Raw genomic sequence first — 12,770 nt, 5'->3', positions numbered from 1 at the left:
GTGACACAATACAAAAACTAGTTTTCTAGTATTGATAATCCCCAATACACACACAAAAAGATACATGAATAAAAATGTGCTCACTGGAGCCTCACAGCCAGCTTGAAAGCAACTGCAGAAGCCTAGAGGCTTTGCAAACTCCAAAAGTGAGTGACTGCAGGGGGTTAGTATGAGTCCTAAAGGGGATGAATGCTCTGAGTCACACAACCTCTCAAAGTCAGTCATTCAAAGTGTCCTTTCATTAAAATCTCCACACTGAGGAGTGGTACAATCTAGACAAAAGAAAGCCTTAAAAAAAAAGTGAAAGAGAGAAACATGATTAGGAGCCATCAGGAAATAAGGAAGCATAGTTTGAATATCACACCAAAACAACAGAAAAGGATAGTTTAGAGCCACAAAGCATATAAAAATGAACTTCTTACATAATGAATAACAAAAGAATTTTGAAAATCATATAAAAGTTCTTATAAGAAAAGGAGAATAATATTTCTACCTCAGTGAAAGCATGCCAGAAAAAGATGAGAATTATATGTCAATGAAAGATAAATTATGTAAAGATAATGACACAACATATATGACACAAGTCATAACTAGAAACTCTTGGACATATCTTAGATCTTAGTAAAGAATTACCAATAAAATTTAAACAATCATTTTACAGTTAAAATTAACTATGAAGGAATAGAGAGTGAATAATAATGCAAAAACAAAGATGAAGAAACATAAAAAGGATTTGAGAGGAAGTAGTAAATTTAAAGATATGCAAGAAGATTCAGCATGATATAATCGGTGTCTCAGGAGAATGACAAAAATTATAGAAACGGACTGAAGCGTAGAAACTATAATTCTAAGTATTCTAAGTATTTTTTTCTGAAAAAAATAACCAGGTTTAAAATTATGTGTTAAAAAGGCTCGTTGCATACTTAAGGAAAATTGACCCTGAATGACCAATGCTGAGATATATTTAGTAAAATTTCTAGACTTTAAAGAAGAAGAAAAAGAAAAACAAACAAACAAAAAACACTTCTGGGTATCCCAGCAAAGTTGCCACAACACTTGTAAGTGAATGAAAATCAGTTTATCATCAGTCTTTTCTACAACAACACTTTAAGAAGTGTTGTTTCGAGAAGAAAATACAGTGATATTTTTAATATTCCCAAGGAAAGAAAATGGAATCAAAGGATTTTTTAATCCAGACAAATTGACTTCCAAATATAAAGATGGAAAATAAATTATTATGTATAACATATAATTCAGGGAATATTGTTTCTATGAGTTCTTCTAGGGATTTCTACTAGAAAACAAACAGAACATCAAAAACAAATATATAAAGAGACAATAACATAAGGACATGAATATAAAAATAAAATAATTTTGATCATTTTTATAAATAAGCACTCGTGTGTGTGTGTGTGTGTGTGTGTGTGTGTGGTGTGTGAATATGCTTGATTCTTGATAGGAAAGTTGGGAGGACTTAGAGGATTGCCTTAGTGGGAGTAAATAAAAGATGAAAGTGAGTTGTGAGCCTGGAAGGTAAAGAGCCTTGTGGGTAGCAGGGATGGTACTCAATTCAAAAGGAACAAAACAGTCAGATGGAACAACCAGAGTAGTCATGAAGGAACATATTCCCAAATATTGGGAGAAGACAGAGTGGAGATGGGGGTCAATTAGAGATTTCTTGTAGAAAGGCTCCAGAGGTAGTTCTTCCCCTGAGCTGGAGTGCCCCTTAGTTAGAGGTTGAGATCCAAGAGGCTGACTGGAGTGGACAATCTCAGGCTGGAGGCAGGACTCCAAATGGATGATGGAACAAAGAACAAAGAGTTTAAGAATCAAGCAAGACAGCAGCAAACAGAAAGTGATCTCAAAACATTTTCACAAACAGCATTGGAGAGTTTTTGACTCTCCTTCACTTGTGAGTGTATACGTAGGCCACAGCAATATCAAGTTGTTTTAAAGTTTCAGAATTAGCTTCAAAATTGTGGGTTGATGGGCATCTAAAAAGAGGGAGAGGCATCTGTATTAGTTATGGTTCTTCAGAGAAACAGAATCAATAGAATATGTATATAGAGAGGGAGATCTATTTTAAGGAATTGGCACACATGATTGTGGAGGCTGGCAAGTCCAAAATCTGCAGAATACACCATCAGGCTGGAGAGAGTCTGAAGACAGTTGGCTGGCAGAATTCACGCTTGCTTGGGAGAGTTCAATCTTTTTCTATTAAGGCTTTTATGCGATTGGATGAGGCCCATTCATATTATAGAGGGTAATCTTCTTTACTCAAAGTGCACTGATTTAAATGTCAATCTCATCTAAAAAATACCTTCATAGAAACATCTATATTATGTTTGACTAAGTATCTGGGCATCATAGCCTAACCAAATTGACACATAAAATTAGCCATTATAGCTAATTAGCAATTATAGCCAAAATTAGCCATTATAGCATCCTAGATTATAACAACACCTTACCTTAGTCTAGAATTGAGATTGGAAATATACTGGACATGTATATCCTGAAATGGTGGTTTCTGACTCCTAAATTACTTTCAATGACCACTGCTTCCTGTCCTTCCATATCACTGGGAGGAATTAGCAAAATGCCACTTCCACTTTGCCAATTATACAACTCATTGTGGTCATCAATTTTTTGATGTTATTTTTTCACTTTCTTTACTCTTCTTATGTCCTACACACCAATTTTACCCTGTCAGTATGGTCTATTTTTTATATTGTGTCATAAAAACATGAAGTATCCAACCCCTCTCTCTTCGTTGTTTTCGAATGGAAAAATTCAAATCTGATTAGACCTCTCTTTATGTCAATTACTGCCAAATATCTATTTCCAGCTCTGACTTTTACTAACAATTTTACCTGATTCCTTAGCATTTTCACATGGAAAAAGGCACTGAAAACGTAAAATGGCCAAAATATAACAATTGATTCCCTCCATAAACTGTTCTTCTTCCATCTTCTCCATGTCAGTAAAGCCACTATTTGCTATCCAATTGCTCCACCTAACAATCTTAATTTCTTGATTTTTCTTTTCCCCTCAACCACCACAATAAAATATCACACATATTACCAAATTCATTGAACTTTTTTTTACAACAAATATGTTGAATTTATCTACACCTCTGTACCTCTACTACCATCATTCTGTACATTCCATAATCATCTCTTACTTGGATTACTACAATCACCTCCTAACTAGTCTCCCTTATCCTAGTATTGCCCCTAACTCTTCCTTACCCATTTTTCACTGGGTAGCTAATGGGATCATTAGAAGCATAAATCAATGTGGTTGTCATACTTAAAACTCCCCAATTCAATGTCTCATGCATTGATGGTGCAAATGTAAAATGGAATAGCCATTTTGGAATATGGTTGAGTCGTTTCTCATAAAGGTAGACATATATTTCTCATAAAACAAGCAATTGCACTCCTAGGTAATTATCATAGAGAAGTGAAAACTTATATTCATATAAAAACATTTATACCAATGCTCATACAAGCTATGTTTGTAATAGCCAAAAGCTAGAAACAACCAAACATCTTTTAGTGGGTAAATGGATAAACACACCATAAAGTAACCATAAAATGGAAAACTATCCGGCAACAAAATGAACGATTAATACATGCAACAACCAGGGTGGATTTAAAGGTGTAAATAAAGTAGGTAACATCATTTTTGATGCTTGGCTGCTGACTCTTTCAAACTCCACTACTCCCTCTTCCTCTCTTGCCCCATATGTGGGCCAGGTGATAAAAATGCTTGAAGGCTTTCTTTTAATGCTGGTGGAAAGTTAAAACCACACAATTTGTGGACTGCACATGGGAACCCACATCCCAGTCCATCTTTCTATCCAATCAGCAATAAAAAGCAAAGCCAGTAGCTCCTTTTGTGCTTGCTCAAGGTAGTTCCAGACCCATTTGGAAGCATGCCCTGCTCTCCCTCAAAGCCTCATGATGTGAGCATTAAATGTTTTCATAGCCTTTTGGTTGGTATGTGGCATCTAAACCAAATTTCAGGTCAATTGTTCTTTTCATCTCTGTAAGATGAGCATAACAAAAGGGCATTATGCTGAGTGAAAAAAAAGCCAACTGCAAAATGTTATATGTTGTGTGAATCCGTGTATATAACATTGTAGAAATGAAAAACAGTAATGAATAACAGATCACTACTTGTGACTGTAAAGGGGTAGCAGGAAGAAATTTCTTTGTAGTGATAGAACAGTTCTATACCCTGATTGTGGTGTGAGTTATATAAATCCATACATGTGATGTGATTTCACAGGAACACACACACACACTCTACACGTAAAACTGATGAAATCTGGTCTGCAGTTTAGTTACTAGTGTTTTAGTAGTGTTATATCAATGGCCATTTCTTGGTTTTCACAGTACGTAGGTAGCATAGTTATGGAAAGCTGGTTGGAAGGCATACCGGAGCACTGTCTGTATTACTTCGGCAATTTCTTGTAGGCCAAATTATTTGAAAATAAAAAGTAAGATAAAACAAACATTTAAAAATTCTCTTCAATGTTTTCTCATCTTCCTAGAGTCCAATCCAAAACTAGACCTTGAATTTTTGACACCCTCAGTCCCTGACTCCCTCCTTAATCTCATCTCCTGCTGTTTCTCTCCTTTGGCCACCTAACAGCCACATCGGCCCTCTTCTGTTACCTGGAGCATGCCAGGCTCAGTCTTAGCTTAGGACCTTTAGAATAGCTTTTGTCTCTGTCAGGATTATTCTTCTTCTGGATTTTCATGCAGTTCTGGGAGAATACTAAAGACAAAATAAAATCACAGAAATTTCTAGCATCCTGTCATTTACAGTGCAGGGGAAGAGATGACTATTGATCAAATGATGCTAATAAGAAACACTCGATAAACACTACAGGCAAGTAGCACATGGTTCTGTGAGCATCAATAGTAAGGAGGCCCGATCTAGTCTGAGGAGGCAGTGAAAGCCTCTGTGAAGGTGTGACACTTGAGCCGAGATGTGAAGGCTACACTGAATTTATCTATGTGAAGAGCAGCAGCAGAGAGCTCCACGTAGAAAGAAGAGCATGTTTTCACTTATAAGTGGGAGCTGAATGATGAGAACACATGGACACAATGCGGGTTGCGGGGGACAACACACACTGGGGCCTGTCTATGGGAGGGAGTGCATCAGGAAAAATAGCTAATGGATGCTGGGCTTAGTACCCAGGTGCAGTAAACTGCCCAAGTTCACCTATGTAACACACCTGCACATCCTGCACATGTAACCCCAAACTTAAAAGTTGAAGAGAAAGAAAGAGAGAGAGAGAAAGAAAGAAAGAGAAAGAAAGAAAGAGAGAAAGAAAAAGAAAAAGAAAGGAAGGAAAAAAGCAAGCAAGCAAGCAGGCAGGAAGGAAAGAGAGAGAGAGAGGTAAGGAAGGAAGGAAGGGAGATGTACCAAGGTCCTGTGACGGATGGGATGGTAGGTGGAGAGGAAAGAGGAGTGTCACAAGTAGCAGGATAAAATTTAGGGACCTAGGAAGAAGCCGTATCACTTAGAATCTTCAAGACCATATCAAGGATGATTTTGCTGTGACAAAAGACTCTGCCTCATAAGGCTGGCTAGAAACTAAAATTCCCCACTTAGCAATTCATTCTTTTCAACTTAGAGTCTAAACACAGATGGGAGGGAATTATTCTGATGACTTGGTGTAAATGATTTCTCTGAAAACAGATTTTATTGGGGGAAGAGTGAATTCTTTCTCTTATTAAAGTCCTGAGTGAAGGAAAGGAAAATACTGGGTGGTTACTTCAAGCTTCAGTCCATGGAGGCCCTTATAGCAATGCCTCAGCGGGAGCAGGAGAGTGACATATCTCCTAGTTGTTCCTAGTGGCCAAAGCCTTTCTTCTCTGTGAATGGTAAGGATCACATCTAGGACTTGGGGGTCAGAAAGCAGCAGCCCTAGAGCCATCTATGTGCTCAGAAAAACCAGCGAGAGCTCAGGCCAGTGTGATGTGGTGTGTCTGCAGAACAGCTGTGGAGCCTGTGGTTTTACACTTTCATAAATTACATGATACAGGGAACAGCTATTGCTTGGAGCTCCTGAGTATTTGAAAATAAGAATGACACAAGATTTGGCTCAAGTTAGCCAGGTTGCTAAGCAATTATGGGCATAATGTGATTCTAGATTTCACCTTCCTCTGTCTCTTCGGATTCCTTGAAGTGTTACAGTTTCTTTTATCTTTTGTCTCTCCTGTCCTTCTTCTTGTTTTTTTCTGCTTCCTCCTATCTTCCTTTTGCCTTTTCTCCTTATTTTGAAAAGGAAACTCACAGGTGTTTGACAACCCAGTGCTCACTGTATATCTTATAGTCCCCAGTTTGATCATCAACAACCAGTTTCCAAATTTTACAGATGGTCACTGTCCACAGGCATAAGTCAGTTATACCTTCAGGAATACCTAGAAGCTTTTTTCTTCCAGTTACTCCCAGAAAATATAAACCTCCTCTCACCTCATATATCACCCCACGCACCTGTTTTTCAACCCCTGCTCCTTTAGGTTTTAAGGCCTCTGATGCAATGACAAAATTCATGATGGTGCCTTGAAAACCAATGGCAGGCCAGGCGCGGTGGCTCACGCCTGTAATCCCAGCACTTTGGGAAGCCAAGGTGGGCAGATCATGAGGTCAGGAGATCGAGACCATCCTGGCTAACACAGTGAAACCCTGTCTCTACTAAAAATACAAAAAATTAGCTGGGCATGGTGGCGGGCGCCTGTAGTCCCAGCTACTCTGGAGGCTGAGATAGGAGAATGGTGTGAACCCGAGAGGCAGAGCTAGCAGTGAGTGGAGATCGCGCCACTGCACTCCAGCCTGGGCGACAGAGCGAGACTCCGTCTCAGAAAAAAAAAAAAAAAAAAAAAACCCAATGGCAGAGAGAGGCTGCCCCACATGTCCTGGCCCAGACCATCCAGTTTAGTGGGACGGACCTTGTAGGAGTCTAAGAGCTCACTTCAATGGGTAGGATGTATTTTCTAGTGCAGTGATTGATTACTTCCTCTAAAAATGAAGGAAAACCTCCTTAGCTGAGGAGTGTCTTATTAAGAAGTCTTTCAAGCACTAAATGCTTTCAGCATTCTCTGGGCAGTAATGGCATTGCTGAAGTCACAGAGAAATACAGCTCTTCCCTTTGCGACATGAACACCTTCCTGAAAATCAGAAGTTTACACGCTAAGGCAACAGCAGAAGGGATTTAAGGCAGTGTCTGCAACTCCAATCAGCAGGCATATCTTCCTTGGTTTTCACATAGCATGGAATCTTTGAGTTCTTGGAATGGGATCCAAAGTTGAGCTGCTTGAAAAGCCAAACTATGGAGAAATTACTCTTTGGTGTGTCTGCAGACAGTGAAATGCATACGTTTTCTCTTGTGCTTTTATGTGGGCAGGAGGATATTTAATTGGTGATTGATGCAGGAGGGATGGGGAAAGAGAGGATGGAGCAGAGAGAAATGAGGGGAGCATATCCCTGCCCAGTTGCTTGGCTCAGTTTTGGTTCCTGAAGAGGGAATGTTTAAGGAAGACTGTGAAGAAGCTATTTTAATTGGAGTTCTGTGAGTCTGTGGCCAAAGTAGCGTAAATTGTGAGTAGCAGCTCAGAAGACACAATGCTGTGTGGAGCTTGGAAAGAACCATTTCCCAGTGCTCAGGAACTTTGCGACTGATGGACTTGGGAGCATGGAGCCTGGCTCCCCAGATACAGGCATTAGTGTTCTCAGAAGAACAATAAATGGAAAGCAATGAGACAGAGGAGAAGGAGAGACAGATTAGAATAGACTAACTGGCTGATAGATGGGGCCATCCCTGGAGACTCTGTTACAGATTCTTGGGAGGATTCTGATGAGGTATTTTGTGTACTTTATTCTCCTGGAATTAAGCATAATTGAGGACTTAAGTAATGTTAAGCAAAGTTTGGGGCCCTTGTGTAGAAAGAGCATAGGCCAAGATACTAAAGTTCTGAGTTTGGGTCCTGCTTTGACTACTAACGAAATGTAAGTTTTTGAATAAATTATTTCCTTTTTTGTGGCTGCAGTTGTTTTTTCATTTTAAAATAAAGAATTTGGGGCTAAAGACCTATTAGCTTCTTTCAGATTTAGTAATCTAAATCTTTTTTCAGTTCTAAGCTAAAGAGATTCTTGAAAATATTAGAAGCATTCAGATCAAGGTGTTTCCATGCTTACACCTGTTCAGTCACTCCCTGTTGCATATGGAATGAAACCTGAGCTTGGCTCATGGTCTCAAGGTTCTTCTGCCCTGGCCCTTGTCTCCCTCTCCGGTCTCTCTATTATTTCTTCTAAAGTCTCCTTGCTTCAGCTGCATAGGCCCTCTTTGTATTCTTTTACTCTTCTGAGTTCATTTTTACCTCAAGATCTTTGAAGATCTTCTCTCCTCTGGTTGGAAGACTCTTCTCAGAGGTTGTCACAAGCTGAATTCTTCTCATTATATTGAAAAATAGTTCAAATGTTTGTCAGAGGGACCTATAAGTAAAATCATAACCCCTACCCAGACGTTGTTTCTCACATTTTCCTGTTTTAGTTTATTCATAGCGCTCTTGATATTCTGTAATTATTTTGCTTGTTTGCTTATTTGCTCTAACTCTTCATCACTGAAAATTAAGACTTTTGAGAACAGGAAACTTGGTTGTCTTATTCAGCACTTAGAATAGTGGCCAACCTATAAAAAGTGTCAAAAATCCTTCATTTAATGCATGAAATAAATGAATAATAAATAACTCAGCATCTTCATTATTGACTGGTCACAAGCGTGTCTCAGAAGCAATAGCGTCTATAAAGACTTGAAAAGGGATCCTTTTAAACTTTAGCTTAGATTTGAGGATATTGTTTACTCTTTCTACGTTTTTGAGTAGTGATACATAAAATAGGTGACTTATTCACCTAGATTTCAGCCAAAGTGAAGTCGGAAAACAACAAAGGAATGTCCTCAAATCATGTGAATACGAGTAACATTTACGGATTACTTAGTCTGATCTGGGCCTTGTGCAAGGAACATTAGTACTGTTTATCTCCTTTCGTCCTCACAGCAAAATTGTCATACAGATGTTTTAATTCTCATTTTTTTTCAGGTGAAGAAGCAGGAAGTCACTTGTCCAAGCCTCATAGCTAGTGAATAACAGGTTGAGAATTGCAGGTCAGAGAAACCCAGATTTTGTGTCTCTGCCAGATGGCTTCCCACATACTTTATAATGTTACTGCTATGCCTGAAAAGAATTAGTTTTGTGACATTTAAGTCCAAGTGATGCTGGACCTAACTCCATGTGGAGCCTGAATTTTCCATCTACTTCTGAGACAAGGGAGAAAAGAGAGGTGTTGTCATTTAGAGGACATATAAAACCAAGGTCTTTGCCACTTATAGTCAATAAAATTTTCACAATGCATTTTCCGTGACTGTTCTGGATAAATTCCAGTTGGAGCAATTAGCTTTAACACCTTTAAATGTCTGCAATACTTTCAGTTGTTTAGTGTATTCTGAGTGTCCACCTAATTTGTAGTACATTAACCACAAACTGTGAATTTCAATTTCCTCCAAACTCCAGAAGAGAAAGCGCATCCCAAGGAGGAAGAAATAAGGCAATCAATATATTGTAGGATATATGACGGATACATATGAAGGATAGAAACTCTTGAGAGTGGAAAGAAGGGAGAAGAGGAGGGAAGAAGATACAAGGGAAAGGTAGAAGAGCTAAAAAAGGAATAAAATATAATCATAATTATAACCATAATCATATTAACATTTATTGAGCTTGAATGATTATTATGTTCTAGTTCATATTCTATGAATTTTCAATTATTAATTCATGCACCCCTTAAAACAATTCTATGAAGTTGGCAATATTATCCACATTTTGCAGATACGCAAACTGAGGCACAGAAAATGTAAGTAATTTGGTCAAGGTCACTGATATATGCAAGAAATGGATGCCATATGCACTGGATGTAGAGTCTGCATTCTTAAGAAAAATGATATAAAATCTGATGGTATGGCTAACCTTAAATATGTTTCTTTGAGGTGGAGTTATGGAGAGATCATTGTTTCCTTGTGTGTATGATGCATTAAACAAGTCTCCTAACCTCAAATATCTTTCTCTTTAGGCTATCAATGATAAATGAAATATCTTAAAAGATGTATTTCATTGTAATAACTACTGTATAATGTACTGTTTTAATGAGAACATGGTATAGTTTGCTATGCATATTTAGTAGCTCTGAGTATCTCTCCTCTCTTCTGGGTTATAAAAATCAAGGAGAAATAGGGAGAGGCACCATTAAGAGTAAACCTAGAATGGAGAACCCATCTTAGACCAGAGGATTGAGAAAGCCTTTCTCTTTCTTTCCCTATTGAAATGAACTGAACTCTCACCTAGTGACAAGGTGAGAACATGGAGGATGGTAGATTTGCTCTCGCAGGTCTAGCCTGGTCCTCTCACCAAATGGGAGATGCAGCCAAACCATTTACAGGGCTTTTCTCTCCATAAAGCATGCAGCACAGGCAAGAAATTAAAGGTCAGGAGATTGGGCTTACATAATCAGACAAATCACTCCTCTTATTAAAAAGAAAAGAGTGAAGGGTGGAGCCATAGAGGATGGGAAGCACACCTTCAATACCCTTTTTTTATTATTGAAATGAAAGAAAGCAAATAAACAGCACTCCTCATGAAGTACAACAATCCTTTTCAACTGACACCATCCAAGAGGAGATAGCAATGAACAGACACAGAACTAGAAGTTGAAATGCCTAGGTGTGGAGGAACTGGAGGATCCTGCACATGGGTATCAATTGAAGAGGCCTGAACTGTGAATGGATCCTCTTGAGTGCCCGGAACACAGCATGAAGGCTGGATTTGACTGTGGTGTGACTGACTGTGATACCACATAAAGGTAGAAAGTTGAAAGGAGAACTGGAGAAATGCTAAAGATAACCTGTTCTCCTCTTTTTCTTAATTTTACTGTTGGCATCTGACTCTAGTGTAAAAAGTAGACTGAAAAGATCATATTATACTATTAACAATAACAACTGCAGCTGCCATGATTTCATACATTTTTCTAAGCAGCAACTTATATTTAGTTACTTCTGTATATGGATACTAAGTATATCTGTCATAACAAAGTAATGGGTGGTTACTCTGATCATTTATAATTCTTAAGGTAGTCAATGCAATATTGTTAATATATTGGCCACTTTGAGTGACAGGGTACCCAGGAAATAACATGTCATTCCCTAGTTTTCCATTGCCAGTTGGTGATAATTGCAATTCAGTAAAAAACATGAAGTATTCTGATGTTATTTATAATAATGTCAGTGGAAACAAGATAAGTTGGTATTATAGATGCCATTAAACATTATTCAGATAGGAAAAGAAAACTGTTGTGAATGTAGGAGGTCCAGTTTGCCTTGTTGAAAATGTGTTGAGCTTCTCTTCTCAGATAAGATTTTTTGTTTGAATGCATGTGTTCCTCCAAAATTCATATGTTGCATTTAAACCAGCCGGTCATGGTATTAAGTGGGGCCTTTGGGAGGTGATTAGGACACCAGGGCAGAGCCCTTATAGGTGGGATTGATGCCTTACTAAAAAAGCTTGAGGAAGAGGATTAGTCCTTTTTGCCCTTCCACCTCTCACCGTGAGAGGACACAATGTTTGTCCTCTTTGGAGGATACAGCAACGAGGTGCCATCTTAGAAGCAGAGAGAAAGTCCTCACCAGACATTGAATCTGCAGGCACCTTGATCTTGGATTTCCCGACCTCCAGAACTGTGGAAAATTAATTTCTTCTATTTATAAATTACCCAATCTGTACTATTTTCTTATAGCTGCAGAATGGACTGAGACAATTTTGTCATCTCAACTGGTGAATCATTTCACTAAAGATTTTTAACTATCAAGTGTTTTTCAGAGATTTTTCTTTTAGGAATTTAAATGCATTGATTATTTTGAAATTATACATGCAATTGGGGCAAGTGGTATCTTTTTACAAATTAACATTTTCACAAAAATATTAGTGTGTATACATCTTGATGAACTCTTTCGGCAGGAATAATAATTTCAGATGACAATGTATGGATGGACTAAATTGGCCACTCCACAGATTTATAGTAGGGTATGCTGGTGTTTACAAGCTAACAAGCATTGAGACCTGTTAGCTTTTCATTTTCTTTTCTTTGATTTATATGGACAGCATAAATTAATCCATACATGGCATCACAGTTAATGGGAATGTGTACTCTACGTGTTCAATTAAATGAAGAGACATGGGGACACTTTTGTTTTTTCCATATGTAACTATTAAATGTTCATGGAATAAAAAGGCATGGTTGAAACCATTTTATCTTTACAGTTTTTGTACATTAGTGAGTTTTATTCATTTATCTCTTTTTCTGTTGTTATTTATCTGTGACTTCTCATGCAGACAAATTAGAGGGTTGGTAAACAAACAGGACCACAGAATGTCAGAGTTTTTTTAGAGATGAGCTGGTTCTCAGGTTGCAAAACCTTCTGTCTGCTACAAGCTCATGCAGTAAGTTGGAGGCAGAGTAGAAATGAAAACTCAGTTTCTCAGGACTCCAAGATATTTTCATTATATTGTCCTTGTTGGTATATTTACCACAATGCAAAGTAGGTAAACATAGCTTTATTTACATGACTAGCCCCTATTATGTACCAGGGACTATGCTATGGCACTGGAATACAGCTAACTGTGAGCAGAATAGACACAATCCCTGAC

Source organism: Nomascus leucogenys, chromosome 3 (genome assembly GCF_006542625.1).
Source record: "Nomascus leucogenys isolate Asia chromosome 3, Asia_NLE_v1, whole genome shotgun sequence".
NCBI classification, from domain to species: Eukaryota; Metazoa; Chordata; class Mammalia; order Primates; family Hylobatidae; genus Nomascus; species Nomascus leucogenys.
Note: the sequence above shows the minus strand (reverse complement) of the source record.